General features: G+C 42.9%; 1 pseudogene; it reads left to right on the forward strand.

The window, feature by feature from the left end:
• The first annotated feature begins 1765 nt into the window (after nucleotides 1–1765).
• LOC128584256 (methylcrotonoyl-CoA carboxylase subunit alpha, mitochondrial-like) lies at nucleotides 1766–8301 on the forward strand (annotated as a pseudogene).
• Nucleotides 8302–19642: the final 11341 nt, after the last annotated feature.

Below are 19642 nucleotides of genomic sequence, written 5' to 3' on the forward strand. Positions count from 1 at the left end.
GTGCGTCTCTGTCCTTGAGCTCCTGGTGTGATGGGCATGGGGGTTGTCAGCACCCTAAGGTCACCTCCAGGGAACTACACAAAGGAGTCACCTATACCCTGGTGTCAGGCTCTCCTGTCACTTTCCTCATCCTCTCCCTGCCCACGTCGTTACTCCACCCACCACTGCTAAAATCGGCTGCACTCAGGGGCACATTCCTGCACTTCTCACTTTCCACCCAGGGGCTTCTCTCTCACTGCTCGGTGGTAGCAGTAGGCTCAGCCCTCCTGGTGCCTGTACATAGTATAACCTGAAAGTCCAGAAGATCTGTACTCACAGGGCAGCCCTTATCCCTAGGAGGATGGAAGACGGTTCATGACACACCTCTGCCCAGCTGGTGCACAACACGTGTGTCCCCAGCAGTCATCAGCTGGACTGAATGCCCCAGTGAACCTCCTTCTCTGTTTTTCTCTTTCCTGATCCCACTTTCCAAAATAAGCTGTCTGTAATCATGCCCCGTCTGAAGCTCTGCATCTGGGGTCCACTGGTTGAAACAGAGCAGCCCCCCAGTTCCCATCTTCACATTTCTTACACAGCCTTGACCCCTGGCTCACCTACCAACAGTCCCCAGAGTCACATACACCAGATCTAACCAACAGCCCTCACCCACAGCCTGTGTGATACTTGTGTTGGATACGGAAGGCCCAGCAGTGGCCATGCAGCCCCTTTATCTGCAAGCAGCTCTCACTCCACTGCAGCGGGCACAGGCAGGCGGGCAGTCACCGCAGGGAGGACTCCTTCCTGTTACAGTTCAAGGGGGGCCACATTCTCTCATCCTGAGCAACAGTCACGACCAGTGGGCTCTGTATGCAGAGAAACATTTACGGGAGGCTGGACTAATCAGTCAGCATGGAGAAACAGAACAGCATTTCTGGGCCTGCCCTCAGACAGTTGCTGCCTGGATAGGTGCACAGGCAGGGTCCCCTCCCGTGCCCATGGCCGGCACTGGCAGTAGACTGTGGGGCTCTTGTCCACAGAAGGGTGAGGGGGCATTCAGCATCATCGTGGTCATCACAGTAAACAAGAAGCCACTATCACCTGTCACATCTCACGTTCACAGTAAAACTCACTTGCTTAGGAAAAACTCCTCCTTTACTGATGAGAAGACAGGTCCAGAAAGGTGGGAGGACTTTCCTAAAGTAAACTGTGAAACCATCAGCAGAATTTAGACAGGAATTTGTGGCTACTTATGTCTTCTTTCCTCATTTGTTTTTCACTTGACCATCCATCCATCCATCCATTCGTCAATGCTCCCTCCCCATTCATTTTTCTTACCCCTACTGATGCATAGGCAAAGTCCCATGGCAACTCGCTGCCCATGGGTTGGTTGATCGATTGATTCAATTCATTCGTTTGTTCTTATCTTTAGCAAGAAAAAAGCCTTATCAGACAATGAAAGCAGAATGTATGAAAGTCACAGACTCATAAACACATTCCTGTTACTCCTGCCAAGCTGTGAGCTTCCTGCATGCAGGAACCACTTCCTAGATGCTGCCACATCTCTGTAGCTACCATGGCCTCACTACAAATACCCTCTTTCCATTTCTTCAGGAGCTCTGCAAAACCCTGTGTTGTTGGAAAAAGCTTGCAAATCCCCAGACAACACAGTGCTTGTAAGGACCAAGTTTCAAATAAGAAAAGAGAGCCACTCAGAATGTTTGAAAGAGATCAACAGAGGAAATTGATGACATAGGCCCTGGGAAGCTGGAAATGCAAGGGATCAGGTATGGATGGAGAAGCGAAGGAGAAATGGCCTTGTGGGAACCCGGGGTCAATGGTATCTGGTGAGAATTCAGCCCATGGAGGTAAATTCTCTCTGGAGAAGTGGCCATAACTCTGGGGGTTCCCACCTTCGGAGGAAACAGAGAAAGGGGCTGGCTTCTCCCTCCCCGTTTCCAGTTTCCCACCAGGGCAGATCTATGATCTCAAGTTCATGGCTTCAGTAACACAAGTGCCTCTCATCTTGGAAGAGACGACAAAAATACACGATTCCAGGCTCTTATTTTTTCTTTTAATTTTGCTAAACAGATGCAAATATGCTGTTCTAGACAGTGCTGTAATACCCAAGGCACGTGCGTACACAATGGAGGAAAATAAATATTTGTATAAAGAAACAGATTTGGGTTCATAATCTTAAAAGGAAATTTTCTCCTCAACTAAAAATATAGGCTAACATATGTTATTAGGAAACAATGTACCTTTATTTATCTCAGTGTCCTGCAAACAAAGTCTGGCTTCTGGCGTACACAGTCATTGTAAATCTACCTTGAAAGATGCCGGGAGGAAGTGGGCGGAATCTCAGGAAGAAGGAATTTCAGACGGGCAACCACAGTCACGGAGCGGAAGGTGAAGGGTGCGGCACAGTGGCTTGGAGAGCAGGGAAGTTGAGATGGCCTGGGAAGCCCGGCCTCTTACAGATGTCAAGCGTTGAAATGCAGTCACACCAGTGGGACTCACGTCATTTTACTGAGACTGAGAACAGACAAAGCCTTCCTGCGGGGACAGAGAGGAGGGCAGAATAAAAGTGGGCTAGAGAAGCCCCTGGCCACAGGCACAAACACATACGGCGTCTTATTTGTATGTTTTGTTCATTTATCATATCCATACACATATTAAAACCAACACATTTATTAAGTGCCTGCTTTATAACAGATTCAAAATTAGATGAGTTATGTAACTCAAATTGTTTCTTTATAAACATGACTTACTTTCCTCGTGGGGATGTTATAAACAGGACACTTAATAAGAGAGACCAAAGGTTTGTACAAGGGGAAGCTGTCAACAATACAAAGCCAGCTCAGTGTGACTCCAGATTTCTTTCTTATCACTATATATTACCATTGTATAAATGTAGGTGAATACTCATTTAGTAAGGTTTTAGATTTGCTCAACCTCTCTGCATTTAACTCTAAGTTAAGCTAGTTATACCATAAAGCAGAAATGCTGTAACATCCACTCTCATATTAATTGCTATTGTGCTAATCCAAAAATAAGGAAACGGAAAAGCCACTTAAGTAGGAAATCGCAAACATCTGAATATTCCAGAATTTTTCACTTAAACATTTATTAAAGACAAATATCAAGCATTGTGCTAAGGGCTCTTATACATACGATTTGAGTTCTCTCAATAATGCCCCCCAAATATGTACTATTATCTTTTCTTTTCTATTTTTTTTTTTAACAAATAACGAATAGGAAGACTGAGATTGTTTCAAGCTCTCACAAAGCCTTTGAGCCATTTGACTCCACGTCCAGGGGTCTTTCGATCATTCTACGCTGCTGCATTTCTGGCTCAGCGCCCCTTCTCCACCGGCCTGGCCAGCACGGCCTGCACAGCCCAGGGGTAGCTCCTGGCTGCTCCCAGGGGCTGGCCCAGGTGCTCAGCTCCTGGCCTCGCCTGCCCACTCTGGATTGTGCTTGCAAGAGGCTTTTTCTTAAAAGGAGATCTCACAAAAATAAGCCTATTATTAGTGTTCTCATCATTATTATCATAATCCTTTCTCTGAAATAATTTCCGTAAAATATATTTGCTAAAGGAGAGGAGCACTTGAAAACAAAATGCTCATCCCTCCGTACCACACAAATCCCAGATGGCCTTGTTTCAAGTGGAGGAAGACACCATAATAATAACCACGATTACCATCAATTCCAGGCAGTGGCAGATGTGAAAAAGATAAAGCTGCTGGGATGCTCCATAGAAGTTCAGAAAATCTTTCTGTTCCCCACACAACACAAAGGCAGGAATCCACGGTAAAGAGTAGGTTCTCTGCGGTCACATGGCAAACTTTCTTCATCTCTATGCCCCAGATGGCCCCATGTTTAATGGGAGGAGAATAATAGTCACTTTGTGAGCAATTCAGGGGAAATTACAGAAGTATGGAAACTGCCTTGTGTGTCTTTATTCAATTTTCTCTCATTTCCCTGGTGGCATGAATAAAGAATGGGGCGCATTTTCAGCCAAAGGCACCATTTTGACTTCTGAAGGAGAAGAGATCCCAAGTGAATTCTGCAAAACATTTCGGCCCCACTGGGCTCCTGACACAGGAAAGTACAGTGCGCTTGCTTTGCGGCCCCAGCCCCTCACCACAGGCACAAGGCGCACGCCAGGCCGGGGTGCTGCCTTGGAAAGAGTTTCAAACGCCCCTTCTGTGGTTCCATGTCCACACCAGCAGGATAGTGGAAAAGTAAAAGTATAGAAGTGTGTTTCCAAATCTCAGATTCCTAACTGCAAGTGCATAAAAAGGTATTTTTAGTATTTTTCCTCTGTACTCACTCATGCTTTTTAAATCGCAATTTTTGATTTATGTGAATACTGCTCAAAGAGACCATATCAGATTCTAGCAAAGATTTTTTGATTCCTAGGTTCCTCACCTTAAAATACAAGGATGTTTATTATTTAGAAAGAAAATTTAACATCAAGCCTCCTTGCTCAGGCTTGGGAAGGGCTGGAGGAATTGTTCACTGAACAGCTTCACACTAGCCGGTAAGGCCAGCCAGGTGTCCTATGGGATGCACTGTTTATTAGTAATTTTCCAACAACCCTGGAAGATCGTTAAGTTCCTCTGGACTGTAGACATGATAGAAGAGTAGGACCCTGATGTGACTTATGAAGACCACATCTGAGCTACAAACTGGCATGAGAATCAAGCCTTGTCGTTCCGGTACCAGCAATGACGGAAGCAGAGCTGGAAGGAGACCCTGAATCTTAAACCCGAAAGCATCTACACCAAAGAGACTGAGAGGTTAACAGTGACTAACGATGTCGTAGTAAAATCTTAGAATTGAATAGAAGGCCTCAGAGATCTTTATTTTCCAAATGAGTAAACCAAAAGTTGGAAAACACCTAATTGGTGAAGGGTCCAGGTCAAAGTCTATTGTCCCTGACTCCCAAGCAAGTGCCCTTCTACCTACCCTGGAACAGAGTGCAGGTAACATGAACTCCATTCTGCCAGCAGAAAACCCAAAGTCTTCACCCTGAAGACTCACCTCTGAGCAAGCCAGGGTTCTTACCCTATTCCCTATCATGTTCCATGAAGTTAAAGAATTCTAGCAGAAGACTAACAACCATTGCTTAGGTTAAGCACTGGTGGAACATCAATGCCTACTACTTCCTGGTTTTTATCTCGCCCAGAGAGAATGGTTTCTACGTACACAATCATTCCCTTCAAGGCAACAAAAATTCCACCATTAGTTGTTTACCTGTGTCAGGTCAATAAAGGTCCTTTTGAAAACACATTTTTAAAAATGTCTTTCCCTCCTCTACATGTTGAAATTCGACCCATTCCTGATGATGCATGTTTTATGTAACATCCCCCATCTTCCCTGTACATTGGGCCGTGCACCATGCTACTCACCAGGCACATTTGGCTGTTATACTTAGATGTGAATTAATTTAAATCGACAGAACTCAAACTGCATTTTCTCAGTTCCACTTGCCAAATTTCAGGTGCTCACTACCATCTATGGCTCCTGGATATCAAACTGCATAGCACAGAGAACTGCCCCATTATCATAGAAAGTTCCATGAAACAGTGATGCTCTAAATGCTTTGAACACATAAAAAAAATCACTGTATTCAACACACAGAATTGTAAAGTTTTAAAATGTAAAACATCTTGGATAGTACAGCGTCCAATGCTTCGTTTTACATAAGAGCAAAAATTTCAAAATATTGCTATTAAATGAGGCTGCCACAGAAAGATGCTGAGGGAAAACCACCATGCCATGATGTGCGTTCATTTCCTGTAGGTAGAGTATTCTTCATCCAGATTTAGTCTGTAAGGTCCTTAAGGAAAAAGCAAGTGTTATTCATTTGTGCATCCTAACGGCCTCACACCCTACCTTGCACATAGTAGAGACCCAAGGAATGTTTGTTGCTTGACTTGAAAATATTACGAAGTGGAACATTCTTACTTTGTTTATAATCTACTCATCACAGTTGTGATCTAAAAATAAAATCCTAAGTTCCTGCCCTCACCAGCTGAGCAGATTCCCTTTGGCAAAGCTGACCCCAGAACATAAAATTAAGTTCCCCACCATGAAGGGAAGGGAGGTTGGGCACATGCCCTTGTACCCCCTCCATCTTGGAGTTCATACACAGCAACTGACAACCATTAATTTTTCTTTTTTTGTAGTGTCTTTGTTTGTTTATTCATTTTTTTTTTTTTAAGACAAGAGTGAAGGAAACTTTTATTGAAGAAGAGAAAGGTAGGTTACAGAGTAAGGGCAAGATACGTTTGCCATAGACAGTGAACAGGCCTCCACTGCCAGGGTAATAGGCAAAGAGGCCAAGATGCTGACAGGCATGAATGTTAAAATAGAGATCATAAAACTGAAAAAAACAAATTCTTTGTGGCAATAAAAAACTGAATCATAAGCAGCATCTAAGTCCATGCAAGGTGTAGCTCATGGATTTGCTCAGCAGGTCACTTTGGGTGGGTATGTTGCGGCTGGCTCTATAACCAGCAGACTTGCTTATCTCACACTGAAACATTCCTTTCTACTGACTCCAAGCTTTTAGACAAAGCTTTATTCCTTTAATGAATCACAAAGTAAAGTATCTCTGAATCCACCCATAACCTGTAAGTCTCTGCTTCCAGATGCCCTCCCTTTTCAGGACAAACCAATGTACTCCTTCCATTTATTGATTTGTCATTTTACCTACAATTTCTGCTTCTGGAAAATGCATAAAACCAAACAGTAACCCAACCATCTCAAGTGCGCTTTTCCAGGAACTCTTGAGATTGTCTAGTCCTGGTATGAGGTCGGTTGTATCGGCTCAAAACAAAGTTATTTAAATTATTTTATGGAATGTGTTTGTTTTCTGTTAGCACAGTAGTAGGATTTAGGGGGAAGAAATGAAACAGTATTGAGGTAAAGCACTGGCAAAGAGTGTTTAGACTATAAGCTACTAAGTCACGGCCATGCTAGACCTGGTTTCCAGAGCAGAAATGGCCAGACTGTGAACAGATACCAAGTGTGTCCACCTGGGTAGGTATTGGGGTGTATCTCCCAGCCATGGAAGAGTTTATTCTGACAGACAAGACGCGAATTCAGGAATCTTTAAGAGTAGAAGAAGTCTGGACAAGGAGTTGGCAGTGGAACTCCAGGGATTCTATCAGAAAACAAAGCCTAGTTGAGATCAGCAGAGGCATCGCTCATTGCCCCCAGAAATCTGGGAATTTCCAGGCACAGAATTCCAATCTGGAGATCAGGAACTTGCCAGAAGGAGAATGAATCAGAGAGAAACTAGGCTCCAGCAACAGAGGCAGGACAAAGCCATTTTCAAAATTATTTCAAAAGATCATTATTCATTTTGAATACCTCCTTTTGGAGCTGAGGGAAGTGTGAGATGCAGCAGCTGGTGAGTGGCTGGGTCCCGAGCATATGGCAGTGGCCTCTGCAGCGTTGATGCTGCTGATAGCAGTGGAGTCAAACCTATGGCAGTGTCTCCTTGGCCTGCTGCGGCTGAGGAGATGGGCTTGAATGCAAAAGACCATAAAGAACACAATCCTACAGGGAGAAACATTACCAAGGTCCTCCCTGCAAACAGAGGAGAGAAATTACCTGCAGGGTGATGCAAACAGTCAAAATCAAATGGGTATACAGTCTCTGATGGTTTACGGTGAGGCCGCCAGGAATTCCACACACGTAGATATGGCAGACAAGGTATATTCCAATGGCCTTGCTCCCTCCCAGCAGACCTCCCTTTCCATGAGAAAAACTCATTCAAGAGGCCAAGATCTCTCCTGTCCAGGCCATTCATCCAGGATATGGTTTTCTTTCAGAAAACATGGAATTTTCTGAACCTTGTAAGCAAGAAGGAATTATTTTTGCAGGCCCTGCTTCACCTATAATTAGATACATGGGTATAAAAAGCACAACCAAATCCATAATGGGTGTTGATGGAGGTTACTGTGGTGAGGGCAAATTAGACCAATGCCTGAAAAAAACAGGCTGGGAGAGTCAGTTAGCCTGTCAGTATTAAAGCTGTCTGTGGCAGAGGAGGAAAAGGTATGAGGATTGTTGGATCAGAAAAAGAATTTCAAGCACAGTTAGAATCAGCACGGAGAGAAGCTAGGAAGTCTTTTAATGATGAGGCAATGCTGATTGTTTGTGGACACACCAAGGCATGTAGAAGTCCAGGTGTTTGGTGGTCACCATGGTGACGCTGTGGACTTGTTTGAAAATGACCTGATCATGCAGAGGAGACATCAGAAGTTCACTGAGGAGGTCCAGTGCCTGGTATTAAACCCAAAATAAGCAAAAAGTTAGAGAAGCTGCAGCCAGAGCTGCTAAAGCTATAAATTGTGTCAGAGAAGGAACTGTGGAGTTTATCACGGACCCAGAGGACGCTTTCTACTTCACGGAAATGAATACAAGACTGTGCATAGGACTGCCGTTACTGAGACCATCACAGGAACTGACTCTGGAGTGGCAGCTTAGCAGCCCAGCAGGAGAGAAGATTACTCTGAACTGGGGGGACGTAACTGCAAGGACACGTCTTGAAGGGTACATGCCGAGGATCCTCAGGATGGCTTCACACCAGTGGCTGGCCCAGTGGTGCATCTCCCTGCCCACGAGTGGACCACTCTGCTAGGATCAAAGCTGGAGTTCACAAGGAGATGATGTTTCCGTGCATTCTGACCCCTGGACGGGGAAGCTGGTTCTTTGGGCTGCATATTGTCTGGCGGCCTTGGGGAAACTGAGGTACAGCCTTCATCAGTACAATATTGTTGGATTGCATTGACTTCTTCCTCAACCTATCTGGCTACCCTGAGCTTGAACCTGGGAACATTTGCACTAAATGCACCCTTCAGCACCACCAAGACCTGTTACCCAACAAGAAGTTGGAAGCCAATGAGTTTTTCACGCCAGGCAGCTCTGGGTCTCATCCTCCAGAAGGAAGCGAGGACTGAGGCTTTCAGACACAAGGTCAGTTCTCTCCATGTTCATCTAGCAGTAGAAGACTGAACATCTCTTACACCAGAAACACAACTCTTAGAGACGGCAAAAATAATGCAGCAATAGCTGTAACATACAACTGTGATGGGTCATATAGTGCAGATCAAAGATCAGACTTTCAAGTTCTTGGTGATCTTTAGAGTAAGGGAGATTGAACTTACCTGAAATGCTCTGTTGAGGGAGTTGCTAGTAAAACTCAGCTAATTATCCTGGAAAACACTATCTATCTATTCTTCCATGGAAGGAAGTATTGAGACTGGCATTCTAGTCCCCACATACTTGTCTTATCTGAGCTCAGAGGAACTCAGGGAGGTACCATTGTTCCTATAACTGGAACCATTGAGAAGGTATCTGCCGAAGCTGGAGACAAAGTGAAAGCTGGAGGTTCTCTAATGGTTATGAGCACCACGAGGATGGAGCATGCCACACATAGCCCTGAGGTAGGTGTGTGAGGAGGAAGCAGCAGACCAAAGGGACTCAGAACAAACTCTGGCAAGGAAATGGACGGTCCAGCAGTATCTTATCTCTATACCAAAAAGGGAAGGTAGCTCCTGCTTTATCAGGGTCTTATGAACAGCAGTTTTACTGAACGATTGTGTGATGGTGCTAAAACCCTTCATAATTGAGAATGATGCATTTGTGTCACAAATATAATAAATTGTCTCAAAATATTTCAAACTAATAAAGTTTAATTATACTTTAAAATTTTTTTAATAACTAGCTTGACTTAATAACTAAGAATCTGCAGCTGCCTCATCTCTCTCTCTCCCTGGCCTCAGCTCAGGGCAGGGGAGAGCAAAGGGGAAACTGGACAACGGGCAGGGCAGGTAGGGAATAAGGACAGTGGGAACCATGGGGGACTCACTGCCAGGTCGCACAGGGCAGCCCTGGGTCACCCAGTGGGCACTAACCTTTTTATGGAAGTTTACATTTTTCTACTGAAAGTTTGATAATTTGAGTCTAAAACACAAACTGGTAACAGACAGATTAAGGGGGGGGAAGGCCCCCAAATTTGTTATGTGTAGTGTGCAGGAGAGTCAGAAAAATATGAAAACTCAAAGAAAGGCATAGATGAAGTTTTATAACATCCTGAGGCTGAAGAAAGAGTCGGAGCTTGGAATGGAGCGAGACCCCTGATGGGAGGGAGAGAAAAGGAGAGATGGGAAAGGTGGTCTTGTTACGCTGCAGTGTTCCAGGTAGCAGCTCTCAGAAAGAAAGGGAAGCGGCCTATAGTCCTGGACCAGAAAGGGAGCCTCAAAAAGCCTCCACATTTATTTCACTGGCACAGATTTTCTGCATAGATGCAATTCTCCTCCTGCAGAAAGGCCTTTCTGCAGGGCTGGCCCCATCTGCCCTGGCAACAGCCTGTTCAAAATATGGCAGAGAAGTCTCTTTTAGTGTAAAATATGTTTGGTATCCTTTACTTTGTATGGTTATGACATACAAATAACACCACCAGAGGAAAAATGAAATTGTAGTCCAGCATTAAAGTAGAGGGAAAAGGAGGGATGTGTGTGATGTCCCCTCAGTGCCGTCAACATTCCTACCTTGAGGTGGGTCACCTTAATACTGTCAATACTTGACTCCCTGAGATCTGTGGTCTGCTTTAGGGGGGAGTAAATTCCTGCCAGAGCAGTCAGGAGGACATGGAACACAGAGTCAGGCCACATGCCTTTCTCTGTGGTCACCAAGGCCTTAGGACAGAGCTTTGGCCACAGCCACCTTCCCAGAACCACATTCCTCTCCTGTCTCCTGCCCAGCTCTATTTAAAACAAACAGTAGTTAAATGTTTAAATCAAGCTATAAATCCATTTTCTTAAAGAGTTAATGTAACGTAAACCATCCTAAAAGAAAAAAAAGGACCCATTTATACTCAAATTACAGAGGAGTTGCCTGTCTCCATCAAGGCTCAAGAGTGTTTGCTCTTAAAAGCTATTTTTTCCTCTGGAACAATAGTGCAGGTGCAAAGCCCTTCAGTGTACAGCACATTCATCCAAGGAGGCAGGAAGGTGATCTCACACCTGTTTCTTCTTTTTATCTGCTCCTGGCCTGGCTAATTTACCCAGTGTCAAGCCTGGATGGCCAAGTTTATCAGGGAGGATGGTGGCTCTGCAGTGCAGCCGTCCTCACTCTGGGCAATTTCACTGTGTGGCCTGCTGCGCTGTCCATTCTGGGTACGTCTTTCTGTTTCACGTCCTCTATAAATGGTAATAATACTTTAGAAGAGATTCTGTGGTTATTGAGCTATCAGAAAGAGAGAAAGAGAGAGGAAAGACAGCATCAGCTGGCACCTGGTGCCCATTGATAACGAGGGAGAAAGGGAAATAAAACCAGCTCTGATAATTATTCGGGCTCTGATTAGCTAAAGGTGAGTTTCTGGAAAAGACATCTGATCTTCACGTCCTGTGTCTCCAAAATAGACGCTCACTGTTCAAAGGTGTAGGAGAGGGAGGAGCCAGAAGGAAGATGCTGGCAGGTACCTGAACACCTGTACCCAGAGGGCCGCCTCCCTGGGGTGGGCAGACTTCCCACACCTCTGTGTATTAGAACTTGGCAGCAAACAGAAGGAGATTAATCTGATGAGATAGCAGACCAGTTCATTTTTTCTTTTTTTTTTTTTTGTGGTTTTTTGCTGGGGCTGGGTTTGAACCCGCCACCTCCGGCATATGAGACCAGCGCCCTACTCCTTGAGCCACAGGCGCCGCCCTGTCATTTTTTAAACAGTATAATTTTGATCTGTGTGATGGTAAGCACTGAACAAGCTTTCAGTTTCTTTCAACTCGATCTGTTCCTCTCATCTGTGTATCCTTAGTTGCTGTGGGAGAGAGTGGCCACATAAATTACTTTTAAAAAAAAATCGCTCGGTTTGAAATCAAAATAATGAGTTATCAGACTTACATTTTAAAAACCCACACTCCCTTATCTTAACAGTGGTTGACATTTTTTCTAACATTTACATATTTTAGGTATGATTTTTATAATTCTAATAGAAAATGAATATCCTACCAATGCATCAACTTCTAAGCCAGCTCTTTGAAGGCTCACAAATTCCTAATCAAACAAAAGACTTTCAAGAAACATTTGATATTTTGAGTAATGTGCAGGCAATTAATGAACGTAAACTTATTTTCATAGTTTATGCTGCTTATTTAAATATTTAGAATATGGTTTTAATTACCAGGAAACTTTACTAAACATCCACCTGTCAGTAAAGAAACTGATTATTTTTTTTTTAGATTTACACTCTCCTGAAAGGGAAACAGGTGTGAAAACCTGCAGGTATTTATCCACCAACAAAAAATAAAGGATATCTGTGAAATGTGGAAGAGAAGGTAAACATGGCCGTAATCTTGAAATTGCAAAGCGTCAGGATGTGATCCAAACTCGAAGAACAGAAAAATTCCAAGTCAGGAGGGAAATGAATCCTTTTGCTTGGCTGTGTCACTCATCATCTGCAAAACTTCAGGTTCAAGTGCCGTTCCTCTCCTTCCACACTGTACTGGGCGAACTTGGGATGCCAAAGTGGAACTCAAGTCCTTGGGGCTTCTTGAGAATGAGAATGTGATGGGAAGGACAGTCAAGTAAGATTTCCAGGAGTGTAGTAGTTGTCTACCTGGATGGGATGGGGATGGCTGGGTTTTGCTTTCATCAGCAGCCCCAAAGGCCTAGCACAATTGTCAGGTAGGATGCAGGTCTCCACCAAGGAGGACAAAAGACCAGGGAAGGGGAGAGCCCACTCCACAGGGCTCCTGTGCATGTGAAGGGGATAAAGTGCTTACCCATGTCTCCCCGGCACAGGAGACATTACCACTGTGAACGTTAGCTTTTGTAATTAACACAGAATTAAGTTTCTTGTTTGTTTTTGAGACAGTCTCACTCTGCTACCCTTGGGTAGAGTGCATTGGCATCATAGCTCACAGCAACCTCACACTGTTGGGCTCAAGCAATCCTCTTGCCTCAGCCTCTGGGTAGCTGGGACTACTAGTGCCTGCTACAATGCCTGGATAGTTTTCCTATTTTTAATAGAGATAGGGTCTCACTCTTAGGCTGGTCTCAAACTCCTGAGCTCAAGCAATCCGCCCCCCTTGGCCTCCAGATTGTGAGGATTACAGGCCTGAGCCATTGCGCCCAAGTAATAAGAATGAAGTTTGAATCTAACTGTGATACTCAGTCTAGACCCCAGATGTACATTCACAAAGGAAAACTAAACTAGTCAGGGTATCAGACCTTCAAGTGGAACATACCTGCTCTCATCACAAGCGTGAATGTACAGCTGGTGTGGTAGGGATAATACCTGCACTGTGGTAATTATTACAGAAATACAGTGCTCTAGGCCCACTGAGTATGTGTCAACTATTTGCCATGATGATGCTGGCTTATGCCTCAGCTCTCTGCATGTGCAGGAACTTAGACTCAGTGCTCAAGAGCTCAGTGCTCTAACTGAAGGTAATGCTGAAGCAAAAATACCAAGACAAAAATGTCCTTGACATTGAAACCTTCAGATTTGCCATTTTGTTTCCAAGTCCCCTTCCCATTGTTTGATCAATTTCACTGAGTTATCTTTTTTTTTTTAATTAATTTCAAATAACATGAACATTCAAGAGTGTCATTATTCTCTCGCTGGCCCCAAGTCCAGACTCCTTATCCCGAAATCTTAGTCACTACAAAAGTGGCCCCAGGTAACTAACACTTTACCCAACCTTCTATTCAAGCAATTCTCTGACCCTTGCACTTCTCACCATCTCACCTGCAGGGCCTGAGCCCTCAGCACCCGGCCAGGTACGTTCTGTGCACAAGCAGGCGCAGAGCTGTTGTCAGGGCATCCTCTGTTCTCTCTTCTCTGCCATCTCTATCTGCACAGTCTTTGAAGCCCATTGTAGGCCTCACGTCATCTGTGATTCCTTCCCCACCCCAGTCCTTGGCCTCCCCTGACCACCCTGGCCTGGTCAGCACCACACCTGTGACAATTGCCAAATATTTGTGGACCACCTATCATGTATCAGACACCTCATTCTGTCTTATCTATCTATCCAGCCAGCACAACATTTAATCCTTACAGCATTATCATTTATGGTAATGTATTTCCACCTTATAGATGTCAATATGTAGGTTGAGTAATTTTTCCCAAGATCTCAGTGTCTGCAGCGTCTGCTGTTATCTCTTCTACTATTGCCGATACTGGTACATTTATGTCTTTCATTCTTTTTAGTAATTCTTGCTATGAGTTTATCAATTTCATCGGCCTTGTCAAAAGGTAAGCTTTTGGTATCATTGATGTTTCTCTCTTTTTTTAAATGTCATTGGGCTTAGAGCCTTTTGTACTAACTGTAGAGGATCTTTTGCAATTCTGTGGTATCTGTTGTAATTTTCCCTTTTTTGTTTCTGACTGAGGTTATTAGAGATCTTACTTTTCTGTTTCTGGTTAGTCTGACCAATGGTTTTTTCATTTTATTAATCTTTTCAGAGAATTGACTTTTGTTTTGCTGATCTTCCAAATAAGTCTTGCATCCTTAATTTCATTTAATTCTGCTCTGATTTTGGGTATTACTTTTCTTCTGCTAGGTTTGGAATTGGCTTATTCTTCCTTTTACAATTACTTGCGATGGCCCTTTAGGTTATTGATTTGCTCTCTTTCTGTTTTCTGGATGAAGGCATCTAATGCTATAATTTTGCCTCTTAGGACTACCTTTGCAGTATCCTACAGGTTTGGTGGCTTATGGCTTCAATATCATTTTGTTAGAGAAATCTAATGATGTCCTTCTTAATCTCATCCTTAACCCCGCTGTCGTTCAGCATAAGGTTATTTAGTTTCCATGACTTCATGAAAATGTAAAGGAAATGGAAAATACCTGGAAAGATACCACCTTCCTAAACTCAACCAGAGATAGAGATTGTGAATAGACATATACGAAGCACTGAAATTGCATTCAATGATACAAAATTTTCCAAAAAGGAAAAGCTATGGACAAGATGGTTTCACATCAAAATTTCATCAAAACTTCAAGGAGGAACTAGCATCTATATTGCATAACCTATTTCAACACAGAGAAGGAAGGACTCCTCCCCAACATATTCTATGAAACAAGTATTACCCTGATTCCAAAACCAGGAAAGGGACTAACAAAAAAGGAAAACCATAGGTCAATATCATTAATGAGTATTGATGTAAAAATACTCAATAAGATTCTAGCAAACGGGATACAGCTACACATTAAAAAAATGATATATGATGATCAAGTGGGTTTTATACCAGTGATGCAAGGGTGGTTCAACATATGTGAATCCATAAATGTAATTCACCATGTAAGTAAAATAAAAAAACAAAGACCATATGATTCTCTCATTTAATGAAGAAAAGGCATTTGACAAAATCCAGCATTCTTTTCTGACAAGAACACTTAAGAAAATAGGCATAGGTGGGACATTTCTTAAACTGATGGAGCCATCTACAACAAACCCAGAGCCAGTAAGCTCCTAGAAGGGATCAAGAAATATGATAACATCTTGGGATACAAAGTCAAATGTCTACAAATCAGTAGCCTTCATAGATGCCAATAACAGTCAAACTGAGAATCAAATTAAAACACGATACCTTTCACAGTAGCTCCAAAGAAAATCAAATACCTAGGAGCATATGTAACAAAGCATGTGAAGGATCTCTATAGAAAGAACTATGAAACCTTGATGATAAAAAAAAAAATAGCAGAAGACGTTACCAAATGTAAGAACATACCATATTCATAGCTGGTAAGAATAAGCATTGTTAAAAGAGATCTACAGATTTAATGCAATCCCCATTAAAGTGCCATCACCATATTTTGAAGAACTTGAAAAAATGATACTTCATTTCATAAGGAACCAGAAAAAATCCCAAAAGCCAATATAATTTTAAGAAATAAAAACAAAACTAGAGGCATCATGTTACCAGACTTCAGATTATACTACAAGTCTATTGTGATCAAAACAGCATGGTACTGGCACAAAAATAGAAATATAGATCTATGGAATAGAACAGAGAACCTAGAGATGAGCCCAGCTACATATCATCATCTGATCTTTGATAAACCAAACAAAAGCATACACTGGGGGAAAGAATCCTTATTTAATAAGTAGTGCTGGGAGAACTGGTCCGCCACATATAGGAGACTGAACTGGGACCTTCACCTCTCACCACTGACAGAAAAATGACTCTTGCTGGATAAAATTTTTAAATTTAAGACATGGAAAAATAAAAAAAATAGAATAAAGTGAGGGGGGAAACTCTTGAAAAAATTGGCCTGGGAAAATATTTTATGAAAAAGAACCCTTGGCAAATGCAGCAACACAAAAAGTAAAAAAATAAATGGGACATGACCAAGCTAAAAGCTTCTGCACAGCCAAGGGTACCACAACTGAAGCAAACAGACAGCCTTCAGAATGGGAGAAGATATTTGCCTGCTATAAATCTGACAAAGGGCTAATAACTAGAGTCTACAGTGAATTCAAATTAATCAACAAGAAAAGAGCAAACAACCCCATTTGTAAGCAAGCAAGAGACTTGAACAGAAACTTCTTTGAAGATGACAGATGAATGGCCAATAAAAGCATGAAAAAATGCTTATTGTCCTAAATTATCAGAGAAGTGAAATTCAAAACCACTCTAAGATGCCACCTAACTCCAGTAAAATTAGCCCACTTCACAAAATCCTGAATCTATAGATGCCTGGTATGGATATGGAGTGAAGGGAACACTTTTGCACTGCACTGATTGCAAATTAAAGCAACCTCTGTGGAAAGAAGTATGGAGAATTCTCAAAGAACTGAAAGTTGACCTTCCATTTGATTCCTCAATCCCATTACTAGGTATCTACCCAGAAGAAAAAAAAATCATTTTATCACAAGGACATTTGCACTAGAATGTTTGCAGCTCAATTCACAATTGCCAAGATGTGGGATCAACTCCAGCGCCTGTCAACCCCTGAATGAATCAATAAACTGGTATATATACACCATAGAATACTAGTCAGCTATAAAAAGATGGAGACTTTGCATCTTTTATATTTACCTGGATGGAGTTGAAATACATTCTTCTTAGTAAAGTATCACAAAAATGGGAAAAAAATGTACCCAATGTACTCAATACTAATATGAAACCAATAGATAAACAACTACAAGCCCATATGAAAGAAAAACACAAGTACAGTCTGTGGAGAGGAAGGAGAACAGAGGGAGCGAGGGTGATTGTGGGATCTCATCTGATGAGCACAATGGGAGGGTATTCAGCACACCCCGAGGGTGAAGGGGTCAACTGTAACTTGAACTTGACCTTAGAAAGGAAAACAATGTAAGCAAAGCATTTCTACCCTCATATCAATCTGAAATTTAAGCAGTTAATTCACTAAGTTTCACTGACTTCTGTTCTTTATCATTTTCTTCCTTCTGCCTGCTTCATGTTTACTTTGCGTTTTCATTCCCAGTTTTTCAATATGGAAGCTTAGATTGACTTGAGCTCTTGCTTTTTTCTAATGCAAACATTAATGTTACAATTTCCCTCTGAATGGCATTCAACAGGGGAGAGGGGAGGGTGTGACCTGGTCCCATCCTGCACATAACTGGAAATAAAGTGGAGGGGGAAGGAGGGAGAGATAGAGAGGTAGAAAGAGAAAGGTTGAGTTAAGTGAGGCAGCAAGCTCAGTGAGATAATCCCGGGCTTTGCAATGGAACTGGCTCAGATTCCATCCACTCTCTGCCTAACCAACTGCATGCCCTTGGAAAAGCTCTTAGGATCCATGGCTTCCCTACATAACTGATATGAGCTGAGATGAGAACCCTCACGTCTCGTGCCTTCGTGGGGACTTTTGTAAGGTGATGCAGAGTGCCCGGGCACACTCTTGCTCTACATGTGGTTGTCCTTTCCTTGCTCACAGTCTGATGTTCTCCTTAGGTCAGAGCCTTGGCTTGATGGTCCATCCACATCACTGTGGTGCAGGACTAATCTGGCATCTGGGCCCATTGCCCTTGACCTTGACCTCTGCTACTTGCCTATTTCTGTGATATGCAGATGTACTTAGCATTTATTAACTGCCTACTCCAGGCTAGCCACTATGCTTAGTCCTTACCCATGTATTAGTCTTTAATGCCAAGTATATTCTTGTGGGAGACATTACTACCTAGCTTTTTAGAAATAAAAACAGACAAACTCTAGTTAAGATCATACAAGTTGTATGGTATAAAGCCAAGATTCAAAGCCATGGCAGCTTAACTCTAATTCCAGGCACTTCCCACTGTACTACAGCCAGTCCTAATATTTTACTCTTTACCTACCTGGATGTCTCATTGTGAGTCCACCCATGTCCTCTAACAGCTGGAAGGTCTCAGCATGGGGACACTCACTCCACTGTGGACACCCATCTGCCTTTCCCACTTCGGCTCCAGGCCTTGGGCCCCCATCCACTGCCCCAGACATAACCGTGTCAGATACCATGAGAACAGCGGGCACTGGGAATCCAGGTATGATCTAATTAAACACATGACTCACTACCTAGGGAAACACATTAAAAAAAAAAAAACCTAAAAGCAAACTGTTTTCAATGAATTAAATTAGGGATGTAAATTCATAGCTAAATGGAGAGCTATTTCTTACTGCATATTACCATTCGAGTATCTAGTCAGCGACAGATCCCTTTTGTCTAAAATACAATGTCAGTTCCTCTCTTTCCTTCATGCGCTGTGGGCCTCTCATGGCCACACGTCCTTTTCACTTGCTTTTCCAGATAGAGTCTGTAAGCCCTTGGCCTTCCGTCTTCTCATAGTCTCTCTGAGCCAAGACAGACTTAGGAATTATGCTCTAAACATCTTATTTCCACTCTAGTCACCCCTGCAGGCTCTTTACTTCCAATTAAACCCAAAATGCCACAAATAATAAGAGATGAGTCGATTCAGGGGGAGCTGAGAGCAGCTTCTACTTGAATGGGAAACAGGTGTAAACATAAAGGACCTTGGCTGAGTTTGCTACTCCCTGGTCATCAATCAGCACAAGACTTACAGCAAGTCCCTCACCTTCCCTGCTAGCTTCTGTGGTTGAGGGTTTGGGCTTAGATGACCAGAGGGTTACTGATGGTCCATACCTTCCAGGCTGCTCTACAAACAGTGTGGCTATACACTTCTGTAAGTAGAGTGAGGAGCCCCTTTCCACATTGACTATGACTGAAAAATAAGATTGAAATTTGGCTACTGAGAACCTAGGTCCTAATTTGGTTTTTGTCAAGTCAGCATTCAGCAAGGTGCTTATGTTCTTAGTCCAGGCCAAGCAATGGAGCCCGTGATGGACTTGAACTGTGATGAATTTTAACTGTGTTGCAATGAGATCTGTGTCCTAGGAAAATAAAGGAAGAAAGAGTAAAAGTGGTTTTCTTCAAATGTTGCTGGGCATGGAGTGTCCTCCCATCTACCCCTACTAATCGCTTTCCTCCTGGCCCCTTGGTCTACTAATTGCCATTTAAGTGGGTCCCACTTCTCAAGAAGCTCCAGTTTGCACTACCATCATCCAATTTATTTTTCTACTAAAATTGCTAAGCACCTACCTTAGCCCCACTTTCCCCTGATAAGCAGTAAGAGAAAAATGAATAGTGCACTAGTAGGAAACAGGCGACTAATAGAC

The sequence above is a fragment of the Nycticebus coucang genome, chromosome 4, assembly GCF_027406575.1.
Source record: "Nycticebus coucang isolate mNycCou1 chromosome 4, mNycCou1.pri, whole genome shotgun sequence".
In the NCBI taxonomy this organism is placed as follows: Eukaryota; Metazoa; Chordata; class Mammalia; order Primates; family Lorisidae; genus Nycticebus; species Nycticebus coucang.